Below are 22,034 nucleotides of genomic sequence, written 5' to 3' on the forward strand. Positions count from 1 at the left end.
GTTGGAGCGCATACGGCAGACATACTCAGATGCTTAAGGGAAGCTTACCATTATCACTCAAAAGAAAGGTGTAGGATCAATGCATTCTACCGGTGCCAACATATGAGGCAAAAACTTGGAGACTGACAAGGAAGCTCGAAAACTAGTTAAGGTTCCCCCAAAGAGCGATGGAACGAAGAATGATAGGCGCAACTTAAGAGATAGAAAGAGAGCGGTTTGGATCAGAGAGCAAACGGGTATAGCCGATATTCCAAGTGGCATTACGAGAAAATAATGGAGCTGGGCACGGCATGTTGTGCATAGGTTCGATATCCGGTGGACCATTAGGGTTACAGAATGGGTGCCAAGAGAAGGGAAGCGCAGTCGACGACGGCAGAAGACTATGTGGGGCGATCAAATTAGGAAATTCGCGGGCGCTAGTTGGAATCGATTGGCGCTGGACAGGGGTAATTGGAGATCGCAGGGAGAGGCCTTCGTCCTTGAGTGGACATAAAGTAGGCCGATGATGATGAAAATAATAAATATAGCGTTTTATTAAGCTCTCTATTTAAAACGTGTGTTTAAATCTCCCGCTTATACTTGATAAATTGTGTGTATTACCTCTTACTGTACTGTATGTGGTTTGCACCAGCCGGATGTACACAGAGAATGCAATGTATTGTTCCTGTATCAGTGAAGGAGGTTGAGGCTACGTAAGGAAATTCCCTCTTTACGCGCGAGGTCTCTTATGCGCTGTCTATAACTAACAAGATAAATGAACTTGTACTAATTCCACGCTCAGTCTAACGGTGCCGCCAAAGAAAGATTGCGACAGATGTTCACATTAATTAAAGAAAAAATGCTTCACAACCTTTGCTGACAACACATGTTTGGCTTAAGCGTGCCACTCGACCTAAGAAACAAACTCTGCAATTTTTCAAATATTGTTGCTTTGACGAAAGTACAGAAGTCTTTGCGAGTGGCACTCAGAAAACGCTGCACTGTTATGCGGAATGTGCTTTTAATTGTACGGTATTTCTCTTAGCTCTTTTTTTTTGCTAATGAATACAGCTATATAAACACGCAAAAGTTCGTGATAGGCATTCGGGAAAGCTTTCGCCATAGGATAGGTTGCAGGTCCAATGAAATGTTTGATGAAAGCGGGGACCCATCCGTGAAACAAAAAGACCCAGTTGTAACGTTAGCGTGAAACACTAATTAGACATCATCTAAGCCCCTTCAGGGAAAACAGCTGTAAGGCGGAAGATGAAAATTCAAGACGGTGAGCAAAACAAGAAGTTGGTCGTGGTCTATCCTATAGGATAGCCGTTGACACGCCGTTGACACGCCGACTGACACACGGCCGTTGACATGTGACTAACAGACGACCGTGTTACCGGCCTTGTGCACAGCACTCCCTTATTCCCAATTCTACACCCTCGCCGTTAACACACCTTCGCTCGGTGCCGCACCCACCCGCCTTACCTACTCCCCCCTTTAGAAGAACCCTACGTATATATGTACTTTGCCGAGGAAAGTATACGTCGCCCTGAAAAAGAACTTGTCGAAACGCTGGTTCCCGCTTTCACCTTGTTGTCGTTTTGCTCATCGTCTTGAATTTCCATCTCCCGCCCTCCCTCTGTTTTCCCTGGATTTCTACCGACGGAAAAAGAAGGAACAAGCTCTGCGCCCTCTGCTTTCTTTGTCACAAGTAGCACTAATTGGAGACAGTCACTACAAGTACATTCACAAGCACTTCCCGCCAGGCCAACACCCCTAACACACTAGCATTAAGAGTGGCGCCACAAAACACACCATCCGAGACCTCGTTGCCGCAGCACTACATCACAAGACACATTTCGTCATTCACTGCGGGACTAATGACCTTAACCACGAGATAGTTAAGGCCATGAAAACGCTCATAGACGATTTGCACACCAACAGACCAAACGCAGAAAGCACCCTGACAACAGTACTTCCCAGGCTCGCAAACAAACACAGGCCACTTACTCAACAATCAGAGATACTCCCAGCTCACGCACTAGGGATTCGGAAGCTCAATGATTTTCTTCTGGACATTTGAAACCAACACAAAAAAATCCATATCATCCATCACGTTGAAATACACCAGGACTCCGATATTCTGCTCACCCGGGATGGACTGCACCCCAAGTTTTATTGCGTCAAGCTAATCACTAACAACATCAAATATAGGCACAGGAACTCTTTTAAATTGACGCAACCAACACCAGTAAATCCTGCCTCCCAGTTAACTTCAACACAGGAACACAGGCCTGAAATTTTCCACACCAGCTCGCACGCAGGTTCCAATAAAGCTAGAACCTACGAAGCATCTGCACAGAAGGTTGACGCGGAACCAACACCACCTGAACAACACCCGCTCCTACAGAAGCCCACAACCACCCGCGAAGCCTTCACGCAAACAGCTACATAGACTAATAAGCAGACAGATAGACAGACATCGATGCAGGTCTCGACAAGAAAATGAAGTGTAAAAAGAGACCACCTGAGCATGTTTCGTCCCGGAGGTCTGCCGAACGAAACAGAAATGACTCAGACGCACTACGGATAGCACACGAAATAACAAATCTCGCCATTTCCTCCAATACCGCAAACTCGCCGCCAAACTAATTAGATATTTCACCTAAAATCTTCACTACCTGCATGAAACAGAGGAAAATGCCAAAAGATGTGCCCTCGGTTCTTTGCTCTCCAGGCTATTATTGAAGCGGAATGCTGTTTTAGAAAATGCACCACTCTCTGTAATTGATATTCGGGAAAAACACTGCAAGGGACAACTCAAGATAAGTACTGATCAAATTGACAGCATAAATTTATCTGAACCGGAAAAAATAAAAGTTGAACAATTCGTCCAAAGTAGGGAGCAAAAATTACAAGATAAATACCCGCACAAAAGTATTAAAGCTGCAGATCCACCCAAGAAAACTAATGTAACCCCTACAGCTCATAACCCCACCGATACTGCTACAAGCGAGCATCCAGAGCACTGCAGCAACGTAGGAGACATATACCAGAGTCTTAAACCCCGATGAAGTTGATCTGAAACGTGCTATAAAGTTTTATCCGACGAACAACGCAGTAAACAAATGCGAACTACATAAAGGTATAACAACAAGGAGTTATTTTTCCATAGGCCAGACCTAGGAAAACGGCATAGACTCGCTTAGACCACCTAGCACGTAGACACCGGAAGCCGAAGTGCCCAGACCTGGATTTCTACATAAAGCTAATCTCAAAGGAAATTGTAGAGTCAGCGTGGCATTGCCGTAAACGCAAAAATTTGTCCCCGCTTAGCACCAAATCCTTAAATAACTCGCGGAAAGAAATTATATTGTAACAAAACCAGCAGACAAAAGCGGCAGTATCGTAATCTGGCCTATAGAAAAGTACAAGAATGAGGCCTCCAAACATTTGAGCAACCACACCCATTACAGAAAACTCGACTCTAACCCAACTTCAGACTACAGCAATACTGTGCAAAGCTCGATAGCGGAGCTCCTGTCCAAGCAACTAATTACGCAATCTGAATATCGCTTCATGATGCCCAAGAACAAATTGGATTGGATTGGAAAAACTTTAATAAGAGTCCTGCAGGACGCACGTCAGCGCGCAGTGGGCGTCTCCCACGCAGGGACCGACATGGAGTACCTGGCGGCCGCGGCGCGAGCCTGCTGGACGGCCCATTGCTGGTCTTGTAGGAGCGGTCTTCTTAGGGTCTTCTCCCGCTTGTCGGAGGTAGAGTCGGGCGGAGCGTTTCTGCACTCCCAGAGCACGTGTGCGAGTGTCACCGTGACCCCACACGAGGGGCACGCATCGTCTGGGTAGACGTCCGGGTAGATGATGTGTAAGGTGGCAGAACCAGGCTGCTTTTGTCTTCCTCCCGTCGAAGCAATATTTACAGCAGAAATGCCAGGTCAGCTTATTGTGTCTAATAACAGCACACCTGCCGAGTCACTGTCTAAATTCTTAAATCACCACCTGTCAAACATCCCCACCGCCCTCCTGTCTTTTGTTTAAGACAGGCCGCACTGCCTTCGTATTATCAATGGCATCAACACCAACCAAATCCTTTCCGAGCGTGCTAGTCTCGTCACTTTGGATGTTGTCGCCCTTTACGCTAGCATACCGATGAGTGAAGGAATCGAAGCCGTATCGAAATCCCTCGCAATCAATCTCCAAGCGCACGTTCCTGAAGTTTACCTGTCATTCTTTAGGTTAGTTCTCACGCGCAACTATTTCGAATTTGATTCTATTCACTACCTGCAAACGTTTGGACACTAGCATGGGAACATCATTCGCTCCCACATATGCGAACATTTTCATGGGACAGCTTGAAGCAGACCTGAAATCCTACCCACTAAAAGCCCACGCCTATCTTCGTTACATCGACGACGTATCTATGATATGGGAACACGACACAAGCGCGTTAACGCCTTAATTTTCCACATCAGTCGCTTTCACCCGAGCAATTAATTTACTGCTCACCACTCTCCTGGTGAAATAAACTTCCTCGACACGACGGTCTACACAGAAAACTGAAAACTGAGACCGACACTTTACCGGAAGCCAACGGATAGCCAGCAATAATTCGACTACAACATTAACCACCCGTAACACTTCAAGTAAGGAATTTTTGTCGGACAAGCGAAACGAATAAGAAGAATCTGCAGCGGAAACAACGATTACATCCACCACCTAAATGACCTTAAAAACAACGCTAGCAGAAATAAACTATCCACAAGTTGTTCTCGATAGAGTTTATGATGTTGCGTCAAGATTGGAGAGACAGTCGTAATTAGCTAAGAAACAGCCTACACCCGAACCTGAAAGACCACCAGCCTCTATAACAAACATAAACAACATCATATGAAAATACCACCCCATATTATCAAGTACCGAGCGTACGAGAACAATGTTCCACGATGTACCAAGAGCTACCTATTGCCGCAAAAGAAACTTTAAAGACATGTTAGTGCGCGCAAAAGTCAACCAACATCATTCCCCGTAATAAAAACATGGTTTCGCCCCAGGTGCAAAACCTGCAGGCACCTTCACAGTGGCATTAAAATTAAAAGCACCGCCAATAGTTATACACACGAAGTCAAATCTAGCTTCACTTGTACAAGTTCGGATGTGATTTATATGCTTGAATTTTCCTTCTGTGAGAAACAATACATCGGTGAAACAGGACAATCAATAAACGTCAGATTAAACGTACATCGCGCGGACACAGCTAAAGAGCTTCCCAAAGCAGTCGCCGAGCAGTTCAACCATCCAGGTCATAACTTTGATGAACTTAAACTCTACATCTTACAGTGAAACTTCCGTTCTGAACGAGAAAGAAAACACAAGGAATCATACCTTATCGATAAGTTCATTGCAACCAATAGGCATAAAAGTTTCAAAGGAAGCTTTAGAATCCATTCGCTAGCTAAATTTCAAGCTATAGGCAAGAACACATAGTTTGGTTGCTTAGTGTTTTTCTTTTTCTGTTTTTTATTTCTTTCCGTATTTTTCCTTTTATTTATTTATTCCATTTCACTATTTCCTTTCACATTCTTTTTCACGAGCACCAGTTTCTGCCGGAACCTCTATTATCTGATTCTATTATCTATTATCTGATCAGGTAATAGAAGGGTGTTGTGCACGTCATTTACGCGCCGACTTACACACGACCATGTCACCGGCCTTCTGCACAGCACTTCTTTGCTCTCAACTCTGCACCCTCGCCGCTAACACACCTTCGCTCGTTGCCGCACCCACCGGCCTCACCTCCTCTCCCCTTTAGAAGAGCCCTACCTAGAGACCTTTGCACTGAGGCTTCCACGGGCGCCACCATATTTCGACTACCGGCGCCGCCTAGCGCTTGCTTGGCGGCGATGCCATGCTGGACTGTCGTTGCTCAGCCTCACCCGGCTCAGCGCTGCTGTTGCTGTCAACGAACAGATCTAAAAACGTTGGTTGCTATCTACATCTGTGTTTCTGCGCATCTTCGGCCTTCACAGAGTCGTCTTGCCACTTTCGTGCTATTCTCACCAGTGTCCAGAGGCATCGGCTATGCATAGAGACGGAAACTTTCCTGCTGGCAGCGGCCGTACGACTGCGCGCGACTGCCGGAAGGCGCCGGCAAGCGTCAGCTCAGCGCTGCAGCTGCTTTCACCTATGATTATCCGTGTCGTAAGTCTCCTCAGCGCCGTTTTGGATCTTTAGTGCAAGTGTCACCAATGTTGAGAGGTGAGAGGTGTCGCTTTACGCATTAGGGCGTACTTTCCTGTTTTGAGCGCCCGTGGCTGCGAAACAGTGCATCTTACCTTCCTCGCGTATCGGAGCTGAAGCATCGGCTCTGGATTCTCAGATGTCCGCTTCCCGTCGATAAAATGAATCGAGCAGACGCGTGACGACTCCGTAGGAACGAACCCCTTACGATTTACAGCGCTAATCGGGCCATGCTTCAGTACCGCGTCGGCAGGAAACCGATACAACATGTACATATTTCAGCCGCAGTCCTCTTGCAGAACATTGTGCATGCTGCACTGCACTTTTCTTGCTGCATTGCGCTTCTTCTGGTTGTTCGAACAACCATATACAGCGCAGTGCCGCCCTGACGTTCGCATAGCCTGTGCGGATAAGCTTAAAATCGCGAAAACGGCGTGCAGTCAAGCGGGAACTGCGCGCGTGACAGTCCAACAAGAGAGGGCAACTACGAGACGCTAGCTACTCTCGCTACCGGGGGCCTCATATCCGTTTCCGACTATCTAGTTCGAGGCTTCCGGTGCAAAGGTCTATATAGACTGTGCCGAGGAAAGCATATGTTGCCTTGAAAAAGACAAGTCCACTTGTCGAAACGCTGGCTCCCGCTTTCGCCTTGTTCTCGTTTGCTCATTGCCTAAGCCCGGGCTTCTTCAGTCATGAATTACGAATGGGTGCTGCCAAGTCGTCCGAATTAATAAATTTTTCTATAAACACGTCGAAATATTACCGGAAAAATAGTTGCGTCCCAATAAGCCAGATATTGTGATTACAGTTGAGTATTGACATTATGAATGACGCGTTGTAAATGGAAAGAACCAAAATATTTGTTACAGGTAGATGCACTGGCTTTTATGTGTTGATAGACTTCTGATGCAAGAAAAAAAAAACACGAATATCAGTGATACAAAGCGGCACGTCAAAGTTTTTGTCAAACGTAGTAGTAGAACCTGTTAGAATACCGTAGCTAAATGATGGTATAATGTGACTAAAAGTGTTATGAGAAACGCTCGGAAGACTACTTGAGAGCACTTCGATAGAATTATTGCCGCGCGGGATTGACTTAATGCCAGTCAATATTCTCGTATCGAAACGAGCAATTGGCTCATTGGTTCATCCGCAAACAGCTCGTTCATTGCAGTAAGCCGTCGCGTATATCGTCGAGCCAACAAACACGACGGGCGACACCGCCACATCGCTTTTCGGTTCGTCGGCGTTGGCAGATTACCACTTATATTTCTTTGCAGACAAGCATAGGACCGGCACGTTCACTTGTACATTCCACACGAAATTAGTCGGTAAATACTGCTTGCGCCAGCCTTAGACGTTGACAGCCGCATATCTTTTCGATTATTATGTAAAAGTCTTCTATAGACAGTTCCAGTACAGAGGCCGCGATTCGAAGGCGCTATGTTATGAGTGAGAGCGTCTTCAGATGAGCTAACTCGCCAACGCCAAGTCACGGTCGATTGCTCGACGGTTTTCCTGTTTGGAAAGTTGTCTCGAGCCCAGTGAGTTGAACTTGTTAAGAACTGGTTATTTTCCTAGATTGCTGAAATGAACATTTGGGGCCATACTACGTAAAACTATTCCGATATGTTTTTACTCCAATCTCCTGAGGTCAAGTTTGTGTAACCACCGGCGTAAGCATCGGGCGGTGGCAGTAGCGTTGCCTGAACAGCCCAATCAAACACTCTCCTCGTTTATAGGAGGTCACTTTACTTTCAAGATGAATAATATTGCATAGATTGAGCGGTTTTTCGTTTGTATTTGGCGGCCAGGAGGCGAGGAGCATCCTCAAGAGGAGAGGGTTCGTAGGGGCCCAGCCAGTGCACTGAACATAGATAACCGGATGAAGAGGGCGGTGTCGGCGTCTATGATTGGTCCGCCTTGCCTTACTTAGTTTGCGGCGGCTGGTAGGAAATCGCGGTGGCATGCAACAGGAGGCTAAGAATGCTGCTAAAGCGGATCCCCAGCAAGAAAGAGTTGGCATGTTGTAAACGTGCCGAAAGTGCTTAAAACGCTACACGGCCATGCAAGATGTTTTATTACACGCAAATAAACCCAAGCTCTCCAGTGGGTGCGAGTAGCCAGTGCCTGACTGATCGACGGCAGCCATGTTTTATTCCTTTTGAAACGGAGCAGCTTGTGGCCATTCAGAAGAAATTTCAGTTTTGTTCGGCATATTAATGCATCTTTAACGCGTGCACGTCGCTTTGACGCGTGAGTTCTCGCGGTTTTGTGACGTGACAGGCAGGTGAAGTGGGTACAGCCCGTAAATTTTTGACCAATAGCAGAAGGCTAAAGGCGAAAAGGCGTCGAATCATAAATAACTATTTGTCTTTGTTCGGTCCAATCATTCAAAATCAGTGTGTACACGCCCGATCAGATGGGGAGGTATCGCGGTTTTGGTGACGTCGCGTGACAGACAGGTGAAGTTGGGGTGGTACAAAAAGTTTTTGACGAGTCGCGGAGAGCTGATTGCAAAAGAGGAATACGAAAGTTTGCAATAGTTTTAGGTTGAAGTTTTACGTTTACGTTAAAGCTTAAGCGAGGCACACAGAGAGGCAGACCATGCTGACGTCAATGCTTCCGTGACCTTTTGGAGCAGCATATATACAGGGTGTTTCAGCGAACACTTACAAATTTTTTTTTTCAAATCGCGAGCGGCAGATCGCGCAATTCCAGCCTATAAACTGGTGTACTTGAAGAGGCGGATATTACTTGAACAACGCATTGAAATGAATAATCAGCTAATTAAAAAAATATCAGTAATGAAGTTTTTAAGTAATTACCTTATAGCGCATATTCAAATTTAGAAATTCTAGTGGTTGCGACTGCAAGGCAATATCCACTTAAAAAGAAAGGTACCGATGAGACCATTTACGAAATATGCGCTGTCAAACTTGCGGTAAAAATACACTCCCGTTATACATGCTTTTCGACAAAACATCCTTTGTGCACTGAAGCACAAATGTAACTGGAGCGCCAATGTATTCCCCGCAAAGTTCGGGAAGTAATATCTCAAAACTGGTGTCATCCTGAGAATTTCTTCTAAATGGGTCCGGCTTGCTAAATTCCCGGCTAGAGTTTATAAAATGCGATATGTGCCATAAGGTATTCAGTTAAAAACCAAATGAAATAGTTTTTTGTTAATCAGTCGATTATGCATTTCATTTTTTGTAATGTCCACCGCTTCGAGCACACCAGCTTATAGATCAGAATTGTGATATCTGCCACAGGCAATTTTTTTTAATGTTCACTCAAACACCCGCTATAGTACTTGAGAGTTTTTAACGTTCAGTCGCGCTATTTCTGCCCTTAAGACCCAACAGTTGAGTCTCTATTTGTATCTTCACTTAGAGTGAACTATGAACACAGTCGCCGCCAACAAAATACTTATGGCTTTTGTAAATGAATATTGGGTAGCGCCTCACGGAAAGTACCCCTTGCGCGGATCTGGCGCCAGTTCGGCGTCGTAGCACAGAATTCGGGCTCACCTGGAGACGCCGTGCAGCGTGTTGTTGCAGCCCGGACGGCCCTGGACGGGCAGCTTCGAGTGCCCCGTCGCCAGTGCGCGGATAACGGAGATAAGCTCGAGGGCGGCGCGATCGTTTTGCCTGCAGCCACCGCCGCATGGAAAGCGGATATCCTTCCGTGCCCGTGGCACAGCCGGCTGTGGGCGCGCCACTTTTCGAAATGGGCACTGAATTCGTGCAGTGAGCAATGGGGGCGATGTTTCCGTGGTCGCAAGTGCCTGCAGGGTCCATAGGCAGGCGTGGAGCGTTATATCGACACGAAGCCTTCTTTGAGAACTTCCAGCAATTTGAGTGTCTCCTTTCTTTTATTTGCATATATCCATATGGCCGTGACAGTGTGGGTAGGTACCAGCACGTGTAATAACAATACAATTCGTAAGTAATGCAATAATGGTAGTTACAAACAAATGAAAAAACATACACAAATGCATATAGAGAAACGATCCATTAAAGAATCACGCAATGCAGCGAGTATACATACATACATACATACATACATACATACATACATACATACATACATACATACATACATACACACATACATACATACACACATACATACATACACACATACATACATACATACATACATACATACATACACGCGCACGCACACGCACACGCAGCAGGCCACATGCCGAGCCCCCGTTACTTGCACGTCACTCACCTACCCTGCATCGCCGCTCGTTGTCTTCCATGTGTCGGCGTCCTTCACCCACTCAGGAGGAAAACAAGGTGCCACAGTTCAGGAGGTAGGAAGTGCATCGCCATCCATCTGTACAAGTCCTCCGTTGTGGCCTTCGAACGTTGTTGTCCTTACTGTTGACGTCGTACCTACCGTTGCGCCTATTGATACTGGAATATCCGTGTCTGTACTAAACGAACTCCTCTTTCGCGCTCTTCGAAGCGTTACGACGGCACTTTCTGGGCTTCCTCTCCCCACAGCAAGCGCCCAACCAGTTCAGCCTTCAGCAGCATGCACAGGAAGCGTTTTTATTCAGGGCGTCCTCTACATTGTCGAGTTTGTGGTGCTGCCGTCTTGCTCTCACGATGTTAAACTTGGTTGGGACTTTCTCTCGCCAAGTAATGACGTGATTAACTGTGCACGTGCTGAAGTCGAACTACCGCCTCTCTGTGATGTGCCCCTCGCCGGCGCCACTTCCCGCTAGGTTGGTCCTTCGGGAAGACATCCCAATACCGCCGTATTCGTCTGCCGTTGTTCGCGTTTTTTGCGCCGCTCTCTCTGAAGGCTCTGTCTTCTTCACTGCTTCGGACCTCATCCTAAAGCGCAAAGATATTCCCCTCCCTTTCGCCACGCTTCACATTTCAGTCGGTCTCAGCTCCATAGTTGTCTGCAATCCGCTTCTTACACCACTGACGGCTCTCTGCGGCGAAGCACTTGGCCGTGTTCAGCCCCTTGACGGCACGATTATTATCGACGTGCCGGATGCTTCGGATGCAGCGCTCACTGACTTTTGTCCATTTTCCCTCTCTGCTCTGCAATCACCTGAGGGGTTCGCTCCTTTCATTGCCGATGACCTTACTTCTGAGCAACGCTCCCAGATTCTTCACCTGCTTGCCCCTTTTCGTTCGTCTTTTAGACGTCGCTCAGCCTACTCTGGGCTGCAGATCGACCACAAGCCATCACATCGACACTGGCTCCAACGTGCTATTGTGGCAGCGTCTGTACCGTGTCTCAGCCAAAGAGCGTAAGGTCATCTGCATAGAATAAAGTACCAACTTTAGACAAGGGAAACTGTGCCTTCCACAGCGGTTCGACAATAAGAAGCGGCAGCGCATGGAACTTGGAGGGGGGCCCGACAGATGGCGCTACTTAAACAAGAAGCGGAAGTGCGTTTCTTTACTGCAATATTCAATATGGCCGCTTTTTACCGGTGGCGTACGCTTCGTACGCGCCATGTTCGCCTTGCTGACTTTGCGGCATGCCTCAGCTGCCACATTTTAATTGCCAGGAGACTAAAGAGCCTCTACTGACGCCCATACAAACAAGCCAGAAGTGAGTGAACAGCACGTGCGACTTTATTGGCAGAAGATAAGCAGTACACCTTCTCGTACAAGAGCAGAAATAAAATTTGCACTTTGATATACGCTGAAACCATTAATGCGAACTCGTAAACTGCTCCCTTTCGGCGTTGTGCATGACGGCCTGGTAATGTGCGACAACCAGTAGCGCAAACACATTGGACAGTGTGCCACCTGTTTACACTGGCAGTCGCCGCTGAACATTAGCAACTTGTATTACGAAACAATCGAGTGACTCGGGTATCTGTGCTGCCGCGGCCAACACAGCAACATGGACTACCAGACATTTTAGCGTTACCTCCTTTCTAATGATTTCTCCTTTCTAACCTGCACGTTTCTTTTTGTTCTTTCGGGGGCCGCTAATGTGTAACTCATACTTGGTGCCCCACATTCTCAACATGGGCATCACCATTTTGCAGCCACTTTTGCAGGCCTTTCCACCCATGTGGCTATCAACTTCGGATCATGTAATAACGTGTGCAGTCTCCGCTCACGCCACGTCACGGCCGATGACGGCCCACAAGCATAATTTGCCGGTGGCTGCAGCAGGAAATGTCGAATGGGGGGAGCACCAATTACGGTGCATGTAAATTGGGAGTCTTTGTCGCTGTGTGGTCTGCAGGAGCAGATGGTTACCTCGGGAGACTGTTGCCCTTGCAGCTGACCAGGTCGCCACATCGAAGAAACATAACACGGTGACCATTATCAAATTAGACTCTGTATTCAATCACCGCATAAGGTTCAGACAATACACTGTACATTGGCTAAGATCCACATGACAACAGTGGGCATTCATGCACTACAGGTCACTTACAGCACATTCAGCTATCCGATTTCAGGCACAGTGCTTGCCTATGTCGCACATGGCGGTTTTGTAACGAGTGACAACCAGCAGCGCAAGAAGATTGGACAGTGCCCCACCTGTTTGCATTGACAGTCGCCGTAGCTTGCACAGCAAATCAATCGGGTGACGCAGGCGCCTGCTGCCATAGCTAACGCAGCGACATCAACTACCCGGCATTCTAGCGTTACCTCCTTTCATACATGCACGTTTCTTTTTGTTCTTTCCGTGGCCTCTAATTTGTCTCTCACACTTGGTGCCTCACCTGCTCTCAATATGGACATGCTCTATTTTGTGGGAATCGCCATTTTGCAGCGACTTTTGCAGGCCTTTCCACACATGTGCATATCAACTTCATACACTTCAAACCATGTAATTATGTAAGTCTCCGTTCACGCCATATCGCGGCCGAAGAAGCCCACAAGCACACTTTACCTACGGCTGTAGCAGGAAAGGACGAACAGGGAGCACCAGTCACAGTACATGTAAACAGGGAGTCTGTGTCGCTGTGCGGACTGCGGGAGCAGGTGCTTACCTCGAGAGGCCGTTGCCCAATGCAACTGACAAGGCCGCAACATCTGAGAAATGTAACACGGCAACCATGACCAAGTAGGACAGCATTGAAACAAGACTCTGCAATCAAATCGCTTCAGCATACTCTAACATAATACTCAATCTATACATTGGCACAATACACTATACATTGGCTACGATCCACATGACAACAGTGAGCATGCACGCACACGTGTCGCTTGCGGCACATTCAACCGTCCGACTGTAGTCATAGTACTTGCCTTCGTCGCACATGGTAGTCTGGTAACAAGCAACAACCAGCAGCGCAAGCAGATTGGACAGTGTGTTTGCACCGATATTTGCCGTTGAAGATGAGCAACTTGCATTTCAAAGCAATTGGGTGACGCAAGCATCTGCTGCCGCAGGGAACACAGCCACATGGAGTGCACGGCATTTTAGCGTTACCTTCTTTCCAACCAGCACATTTAATTTTGTTCTTTCGCATGCCACTAATATGTAACTCACACTTGGTGCCCCCCATTCTCTAAATATGGGCATGGTCGGTTTTGTGGGCATCACCATTTTGCAGGCACTTTTGCAGGCCTTTCCACACATGTGGATATCACCTTTATACACTTAGAACCATGTAATCATGTATGAGAGTCTCCGTTGACGCCAAATCATGTCCAAGGAAGGCCACAAGCAATATTTGCACACGGCCGCAGCAGGAAAGAACGGAACGGAGAGCACCAACCACGGTGTGTGTCAATTCGCTGTCTATTTCACTGTGAGTACTGTAGGAGCAGGTGCTTACCTCGAGAGACGGTTTCCCAATGCAACTGACCAGGCTCCGACATACGAGAAACGTAACACGGTGACAAGTACCGATTCGGACAGCAGCGAAACCATATTCTGCAATCAATCACTTCAATGTAGCTTGCGCAAAAACACAGGCTCTCGAGCAAGAATAGCAATCCTGAATGAGACTAGGAATTGAATATGGGAATGAGCAAGCTTGCATTCAAGAAAGAAGCCACTCCACTTTGCAAGCACTGAAAGCCGAAAACATTACGAAAAGTTAAATGATACATACCACACTGTGTAAAGGCTAATGCAAGACACATCCGCCACTGCCGCACCAGCTATTTCAGGAGAAGAATTGCACATGGCAACGTACACAAGAAAATACTGCTACATAAATGCTATGCTTCTAAACAGTGACTGGTATTCAGTAAGAGCAAGGAATCGGTCGACCTTTAATGTTTGGGTGAGGAAGAGGAATGATCCCTAACAAGAATGTGGGATGAAAAAGCTTCCGTTCATTGAAAAAAATTATACTTGGCACAAATGAAATTTGGCAAGGCCAGGAAGCTCACTAAGGAAGGGCAAGCTGATAGAGCTCTGTTGGTCAGCGTCGTCTGTGCTTGTTGAGAGGTTGCAGGTACATCTGAAGACACAGAATTTTTGTTGTTGAGCTACCTGGATGAGTCGGCCAATATCCGTGCTGGTGGAATGATGGCGAAGGCTCTTTTCACTCTTGACACAGTCGTCCGTAGACTTGATATCTCATCCAAGTAATTCTGGAATGGCGTCTTTGTTCGTGGTGTAAAGCCTTGCGAATTCGGCTCCAGCCCCTTCCTGTTGGTGTACATGGGGGCTCCGGTGATGACCTAGATGTACTTGGCACAGACACTGTTGGGGCAGAACAGTGACACATGAGATGCAGCAAATATTATCCAAACCCATGTAGTGTTTTCTTTTATGTTCGAACCAATTATGCTGAACTGAAAGCATGAATAAACATTCAAATCATCTGCTACAAACAAATGACGTGTATCTCAAGACTAGCAAGCCAATACAGCATATATCAAGCATATTTATTTCGGAACCAGATGTTGTTTACCTTGTCCACACCAAAGTCCAGCCAAAGTCCACACAATGACCTTGTTATAGCAGGTAGCAGCTTCTTTTTAATGCATGAAGTGTGTTCCTTTATACTGGTGCCGTCCTCATTAGTGCATGTTTGGAACAGAATCAGACTGCATCAGAAATTGAATAAGCACAATATTGCAATATAAAATGCGAAAAGGTGTGACATATACATTGTAATGGCTTGTCACTACAGAACCATGCAAATGTTCACTGTTTTTTCTAGGGTGCTTAATCAGCATGGTAAATAAATATTGTTACTCTCCGCAAAATTAATGTCTGCCTAACTACAATGCATGTAAACAGCTTAAGTATTATTAAGATCACAAATGAGAACATTTGTGCGCTCGTTTACACACTAGAAGCGATGACACTGCTGGTTTCACAAGCAAATAGATGAAAGAATGAAGCTATTCTTTTTCTGTATGAACGTTGTGCACCGCTTCACTACTGCAAAAATAAATGTGCTGAAGTAAACCAAACTGAACAGAAAGAACATTTGGAACCAACAGGTGCGAAATATGGGTGAAATATCAAGCGCGAAGCTGTTTAATGCAATAAATTAATATAATATCAGGAATTATAATTTTGTACTCTTTGTGATGTAATAAAGACGCTTCGCTTCTTGTTGAGGAAAGTTTGTAGGTTAAAATTCAATCAGGAAACAATATAAAATCAGGAATGGTAATTTTGAACTCTTTGTGATGTAATAAAGACGCTTCGTTTATTGTTGAAGAAAGTTTGTAGGTTAAAATTGCGCTCACTACGTTGCCTTTAGCGGGAGATAATGCGCCCACGGGGGAACCTTTTTAATTGTTGTACTATGCCTATTTTTTTAGCAGCGCCCCGCGGTAGATTTTTTCGCCCTCTCTGGCCATGCATTGAACTTGAGAGTGTTCGGGGCCTCTCATCTGTGAGCATGTAGACGACACGCTTCAGTGCAGCGTCATTCGACCTTCGATTGGTCCTTGGGCATCACCTGTGGCTCTCGTCACAAAAAGATAATTCCATTCGGTTCTGGGTTGACTGTCGCCGTCATAATAGAGAGCTTTAGTATAGAGTAAAATGCTTGCGTTAGCGTTAGCATGCGAAGCACGCTAAAGCTTTGCGGCACGCTATTTGATAGAGCTTTATTACAGCGTAAAACAAAAAAATTATCCGCCTCAAAGCGCGAAACTTCACCGCGCCATCTAGGTGCGAGTCATGAAACCTCCAAAGCTGATTGGCTCGCCATCTAGTTCACAGTAGTCAAAGCAGCAAGCAGCGGTGCGACAGCAAAACTAGCCGTTTAAATCCACGCCGAGCCCTGGGAAGAGCCTGCGTAACCATAGAGAAAGGAATATAACAAGAGCGGACACTCGGCGAAAATTGAAAACAGGAAACATGTCACGCTATAGTATTAACGCCGACCATTTGGGGCCGCGAGCATCGAAAAAAAAAAGAATCTGAAATGAGATTAACAGAAATTGTTTAATATTTTTTATTCTTTCCCGGCAAAAGTAAAAATATGTGCGTATAAATTAAATTGAACTTTGCGGCTTACTTCCGTCGCCTAGCGACAGGCGAACCGGCGCATGACGAGCCAGATGCTTGCGTCATTCGTCAGACACACCGCCGAAGCGAGAGAGACCGGCCGCGCATCTGAGCGACGGACTATTCGGGCACCCGTCTACCTGTTTTTCTATTTTGGGATTTAGCCTGGTTTGGTGGCCTCCCGGCGAATTCTTGCGTTCCTTCGGAACTTCGACATGGCGCCACTGCACTATTGGACTACGGCAAGGTGCGAAACTCTGTTCGACAGTCTGCGACGCACTTCAAGCAATTAGGCTTACTGCCCGGGACCTAGGCTAGACTTGTGACGCAGTTAACGAAAAACAGCGTGGCCGTCGTAGAGCAGTTAATTTGAATTAATGAATCGTACTGGGAGATGTTTGCGACGCTTTCTGTGAGCCCCAATATTTAACTAATTTCGGTAGTTTTTGGGCACGCTAGTCGCACAGGGCGCTGTGACGCAGTTTCGCGTGTACTGAATTTTACTGCGACAAGTTTTGGCGCTTTCTCTGACTGCCAACATTATTGAAACTACTTTGATTACTTTTTGGGGTACCTTTCGAGCGCAGTGGGCGCGCCTGGCGCTGTGACGTGGTTAGCGAAAAGCAGCTCGGCCGTGGTGCACGGTTTCGCGCTTTAATGCTCTGACAAGTTCATGGCGCTTTCTCTGACACCCAACATTGTTGGAAATTATTTTCGGTACTTCTATGTTATGAGGCCCGCTCGCCGCGCCTGTCGTGACGCAGCGAAAAGCAGCTCGGCCGTGGTGACAAAGTTAGTTTGGCGCGTACTGAATCTTACTGTGACAAGTTTGTGGCAATTTTTATGTCCCCGCAACAATTTAAGCCTTCTTTCGATACCCACGCTTGTTGAAAACGCGACGGGCAATCGTCGAGAGTGATAACACGAGAGTGCGTTGTTTGCGCCTGCTGAAGGCGCAAGAGATAAGCCAAGGAGCTCCAACGCCAGGAACTAGTAACTCGAAAATTCTGTCTTCTGAACGGCACCCACGCATTTGTCTTGGGTGCGAGTAGAAGGAATTGTGCGAGCGTCCCGCATGGTCTGGTTGAGAGCCTGTGTTGTGGCCACCTCTGTGCATTCGTAGCGTACTATCGCGTCGGTTGTAGCCAAGTTCGCGAAACGCACCGTAGCCTGCGCATTCGTGCTAATAAAGTGCAGGAAATAAGTCCGGGGAAGAGGGGAATGCTTGGAATTAGAATGTCTTTGTGGTATGCACGGCATTGTTTCGGATGAGTTGGGTATTTTCTACGCCGTGTGTGTAAATACGAACTGCTTTTGTTTGTAATGCCGCCCATTAACCACTTTCGCACGCTTCGCCTCTACACGCATTATTCTTACATGTTAATACCAAAATAACACTTGCTTGTAATTTCTTTAGCTCACGTCGTCTGGTGGAGCTTCCTGCGGGAACTACTCCTGCTTACCTGGTGCCACAACGCTGGATGAATGCACAAAAAGCCCGCAACGAGCATTTATAAAGAATAAATTAAACATTTCCTCATTTCACAAGGTGTCTTGCGTGTTTATGAAATTGCACGTGGCGCATTCTCGGTGGAGGCTTGTGAAGATCGTTCGCAATCAATTTTACTTAATAATAAGATGATTTCGCTTGAAGACCGCGCGCGATTGAGCTGTAAAAGCAAAAAAAAAAGAAAAACCAACGGAGCCGGCGTAACGCGTACCAGCTAGTATTCAAAACGCGCGCGCACAAAACCGAAACCGGAAGTGTGCTTCAGGTATTAACGCTGACGGCTTGGGGCGCTGCAGTCAATTCGGCTGCTGGATAGCCGCTGGGCTCTATGGGACTGTCCGCTCTTGTTTTATTCCTTTCTCTATGGCGTAACCGCGCGTGGCGTTCAGAGCTGGTTCTTTATTTTGTGGCGTTGACTTTGACTTATAAGTATTTGTCCTGTGAGTACATTGTGTGATGAACGATGCCACCGTCTCTGTTGTGGGACAGGTAATATCTTGCAGCTCTTGGATGGGTTGACACCGAAGCGCTTATGACAAGAACATCAGAGGTGCATCCCCGGGATTTACGTCTCGCAACATGGCTTATTGAACGTTGAGGAAATGCCACACGCTGTTTTTATATGACACTTTCGCTTTGATAAAACAGACTTCTGTGTTCTTCAGTGGGCGCTGAAAATTTCAGAGGTAGTAACGAGCGCTCAAGGTGTTCACGTTCGTGGTTTGGAAGCGTTATGTATTTGTTTGAAGCGGCTGGCGTGCCCAAACCGACTTTTTTGCCTGCGGCATTTCTTCGGCCGTCATTACAGCTGGTTTTCCAGTATAAGCAACAAAGTGTTTGATCCCATAGACACTACGTTCGGCCTGCTTTTAGGTGACCTCACCAAGCACGAGTGGCTCTCACTTAACCCCTTGGACAAGCTTTCTCAGGTAAACCAACTGAAACCGGATAAATGTTTTCTATCGTCGCGAAGAAATAATGAAAAAGAGAAGTTTAACGCCGGCATGCATTTTTATCGGCGCTGTGGCGAATGGCTAGGCGCAAGGAGCAAGAACCAACGACAATATTTTTCAGTGCACAAGCGTTTGGATGCCCTCGCGTGTAAAGCCGTGACGTGTGCAAATGGCCTCATTTCTGACCTCGACGGCCCGTATCCAGGAAAGCGACATGATGCTCGTGAAACCACATGTGACTACATTGTTTGAAAGCTAATCACATTAAAGCTCTATCAGTACATACATACAATAGCACTACAAAAGATGAAATGAAATAGCGCTACAATAGCGCTCCAAACATGAAAGAACAAAATATGTTTTGGTCAGATTTTGTATGATTTTGAGGCAATCGGTATGTGCTTATTCCTTACCAATCCTCTAGAATAGCTATACTCGACTGCGACACACGAGGTGCAGCACTCTTGCATATGGCTAATACTGCACTGTGCCCGTCACTGCCTTTTTTCCTCAACACGCATGGAGCCTCACCTTTTGTGAGATTGCTGCGTGGACGTCTCCCACTATGCATCCACGTTTTTTGATGCATGCATTGTAATGAAGCTAGCAAGTGATGTAGTAAATAAACATTGCATGAGGTTGCCTGTCATGCTGTCGAATTTCATTATGCAAAATATGAACGTGTGCCAGGACCTCAACATGGCAGCCACGGTGACATCAATTGCAATCTGACTATAACCTTTTATTAACACTTAAATACACCTTTGGATCACATAAATTCTAATATGTGCATTTGATCTGCATAATTGTTTACATGCTTCTAATAAGAGGTTCTGTAGCATTTACGCAGATACCAGTCATTCAGTTCCATAAATAATGGAAAACGTTTGTTTCACTTTAGGCATATTGCATGAGAGTGACCTGTATGGAAAACTGAACACCTTGGTCCAAGGCCGGGACTATGACATATATGGGAATCCTGCGCATCTTCTTTGGCTGCTTCTCATGAAGCCGTATGGTGGCGCCCACCTTACTCAAGCACAGCCACAATTTAACACATCAGTGTGTTAGACAAACAGTATATATAGTGGAGGTTTATGAAGGTTGTCCCACAATACGCTCTTCTAGGCTTGAAAAAAATCGGAAACTTTTGCTTCAGAATGTTCCCGCATGTATAGAGTCGCCGTTATTCTCGACTGCCATGCATGCATGTATGAAAACCAAATTCCTATTTATTTTGGTACACAACCACCCAGCCTCCATGCTTACTTGAGGCCATGAGCCTTGGCACATATCTACTTGAGCATTGCTGCCCGGCCTTGACGACCTGCAGGTGTAGTACGACGTACTATTGGTGGTGCATTCTCTGTGAGACATGCTTTCTCTGAAATAAATGTACTTCTTTATTGTGCCAAATAATTTTGGTACAATTTCAAAAAGGGCACTCACGTTTTCCCGCCGCTACTCCTCCATGCGGAGTTGGCTTTCCCGCTGCAAGCGCTCCCTTCCAGCCTGCTTTTTTCGAGCTCGATTCTTTCTCCTTCAAGTCCTTGAGCGCCTGTTCGTGCTTCGACCTCTCTTCAAGAAAAGCGTGGTCAGCAGTTTGGCCTTGTCCTCGCTAGCCTGGAAAGAATGTTTAGCGACATACTCGTAATATCTGAAGGCACAGATCACAAAAGTCACATATGTGGATGAAAAATAAAATAATGGTCACCAGACTTCCAAGCAAAGCTTATTCGCACAAGCCCTAGTGATTGTGATGAGAATATTAGTCTACATAACGCATAGTATGTATCTTAGCTATACCCGCACTAAAACATGCTGCAGAGTGTAGTATGCAGGCTATAACTATAATTACTTTGGAAGAACACACTTTCTTTAGAGGGAGGGGTGGCTCAGGAACGGCATTAGCATTCTGTGGTACGTATTTGTGACCTCGCACCGAAATAGTGCTGGCCTTCGATACTGTGCTCATGTGCACCTACTGCGAACCACACGCCGGCTGGGCAGTGCAACCGCTGCATCGTTCGTCGCTGTTCCTCTCATATCATATTGACCGCAAATAAAGACGGGGACACACGGAGAGAACACATAAAAAGCACGTTCTCTCCCTCTGTCCCCGTCTTAATTTGTGGTCAATATGATATGCGGTAAAAACCAACTAGGCCAAAGTGAAATTCTTCTGTTCGTCTCAGTTCACCAATATGCCACTGCTGCTGTTGGTTGCTGCTGGCTGCTCGGTTACATCCACCCACTGGATGCCATCGGGCTCGAAATATATTTCTTGAAAAGAGCTGTTGTGGTGCTGACTGCACCTGAAACTGATATTAGTTATGCAAATAAAATAAACGGCTGTTTTAACATGTTTTAACATGTGCAATACTGGAAAAAGTGTCTTAGAGGATGTAGTGAAAACATGGCATTTGATTGGTCCAGTTGGTGCATATCAACAGGTTCCGTCCCCAAAACGTTGCATGCGGACGACGGAGAACGGTGTACTGCTTCCTTTGCTGGTGTATTCGTGCTGCACTATGGTGGCCAAACACGTTCACTGGCTGAATTGCGCAAGGAATGTACAAATGATGTAGTTCTGGAGCACTGCAAACAAGCATTGCTGGCAGGTTGTAGTACAGGCTGTAGTTATGTGCCTGCAACTCTTGGCTTTCATGCAAGCAGTGCTCACAGCTTATGGTGCAAGCTGTAGTGATGTGCATGCATAACTGATAGATTTGTGTTTGGCGTCAACGACTTAATTACAGGTAACTGTCAATGAAAAGATATTTATCATCACTTTGAGACACACTAACATAACACATTGCAATTGCACGAGAGCGGGTCTGCTCTCGATGGTGTTCTAAACAAAGCAGTCAGGCAAGAACACTTGAGCATGAGCTCCTGGT

At 46.3% G+C, this 22,034-nt stretch overlaps 1 protein-coding gene and 1 long non-coding RNA gene across 4 annotated transcripts in view; one reads left to right on the forward strand and one right to left on the reverse strand.

Moving 5' to 3' along the window:
- Positions 1-9,847, reverse strand: part of LOC126523413 (solute carrier family 41 member 1-like) — a 474,589-nt gene extending 464,742 nt beyond the window's left edge. The window contains exon 1 of one of the 3 annotated variants that reach the window (XM_072288882.1): positions 9,771-9,844. The gene's annotated coding sequence lies outside the window, so the exon portion shown is untranslated. Of the gene's footprint in view, positions 1-9,770 lie in introns of all 3 variants that reach the window. The other 2 variants (XM_055066791.2, XM_072288884.1) reach the window with 2 other exon arrangements.
- Positions 9,848-16,206: 6,359 nt separating this feature from the next.
- Positions 16,207-18,219, forward strand: LOC129382690 (uncharacterized). The gene is made up of 2 exons (XR_008610735.2): positions 16,207-16,918; positions 18,089-18,219. It is a non-coding gene; the product is annotated as an uncharacterized lncRNA (long non-coding RNA).
- The last annotated feature ends 3,815 nt before the right edge of the window (positions 18,220-22,034 follow it).

This window comes from Dermacentor andersoni, chromosome 6 (genome assembly GCF_023375885.2).
Source record: "Dermacentor andersoni chromosome 6, qqDerAnde1_hic_scaffold, whole genome shotgun sequence".
NCBI lineage: Eukaryota > Metazoa > Arthropoda > Arachnida > Ixodida > Ixodidae > Dermacentor > Dermacentor andersoni.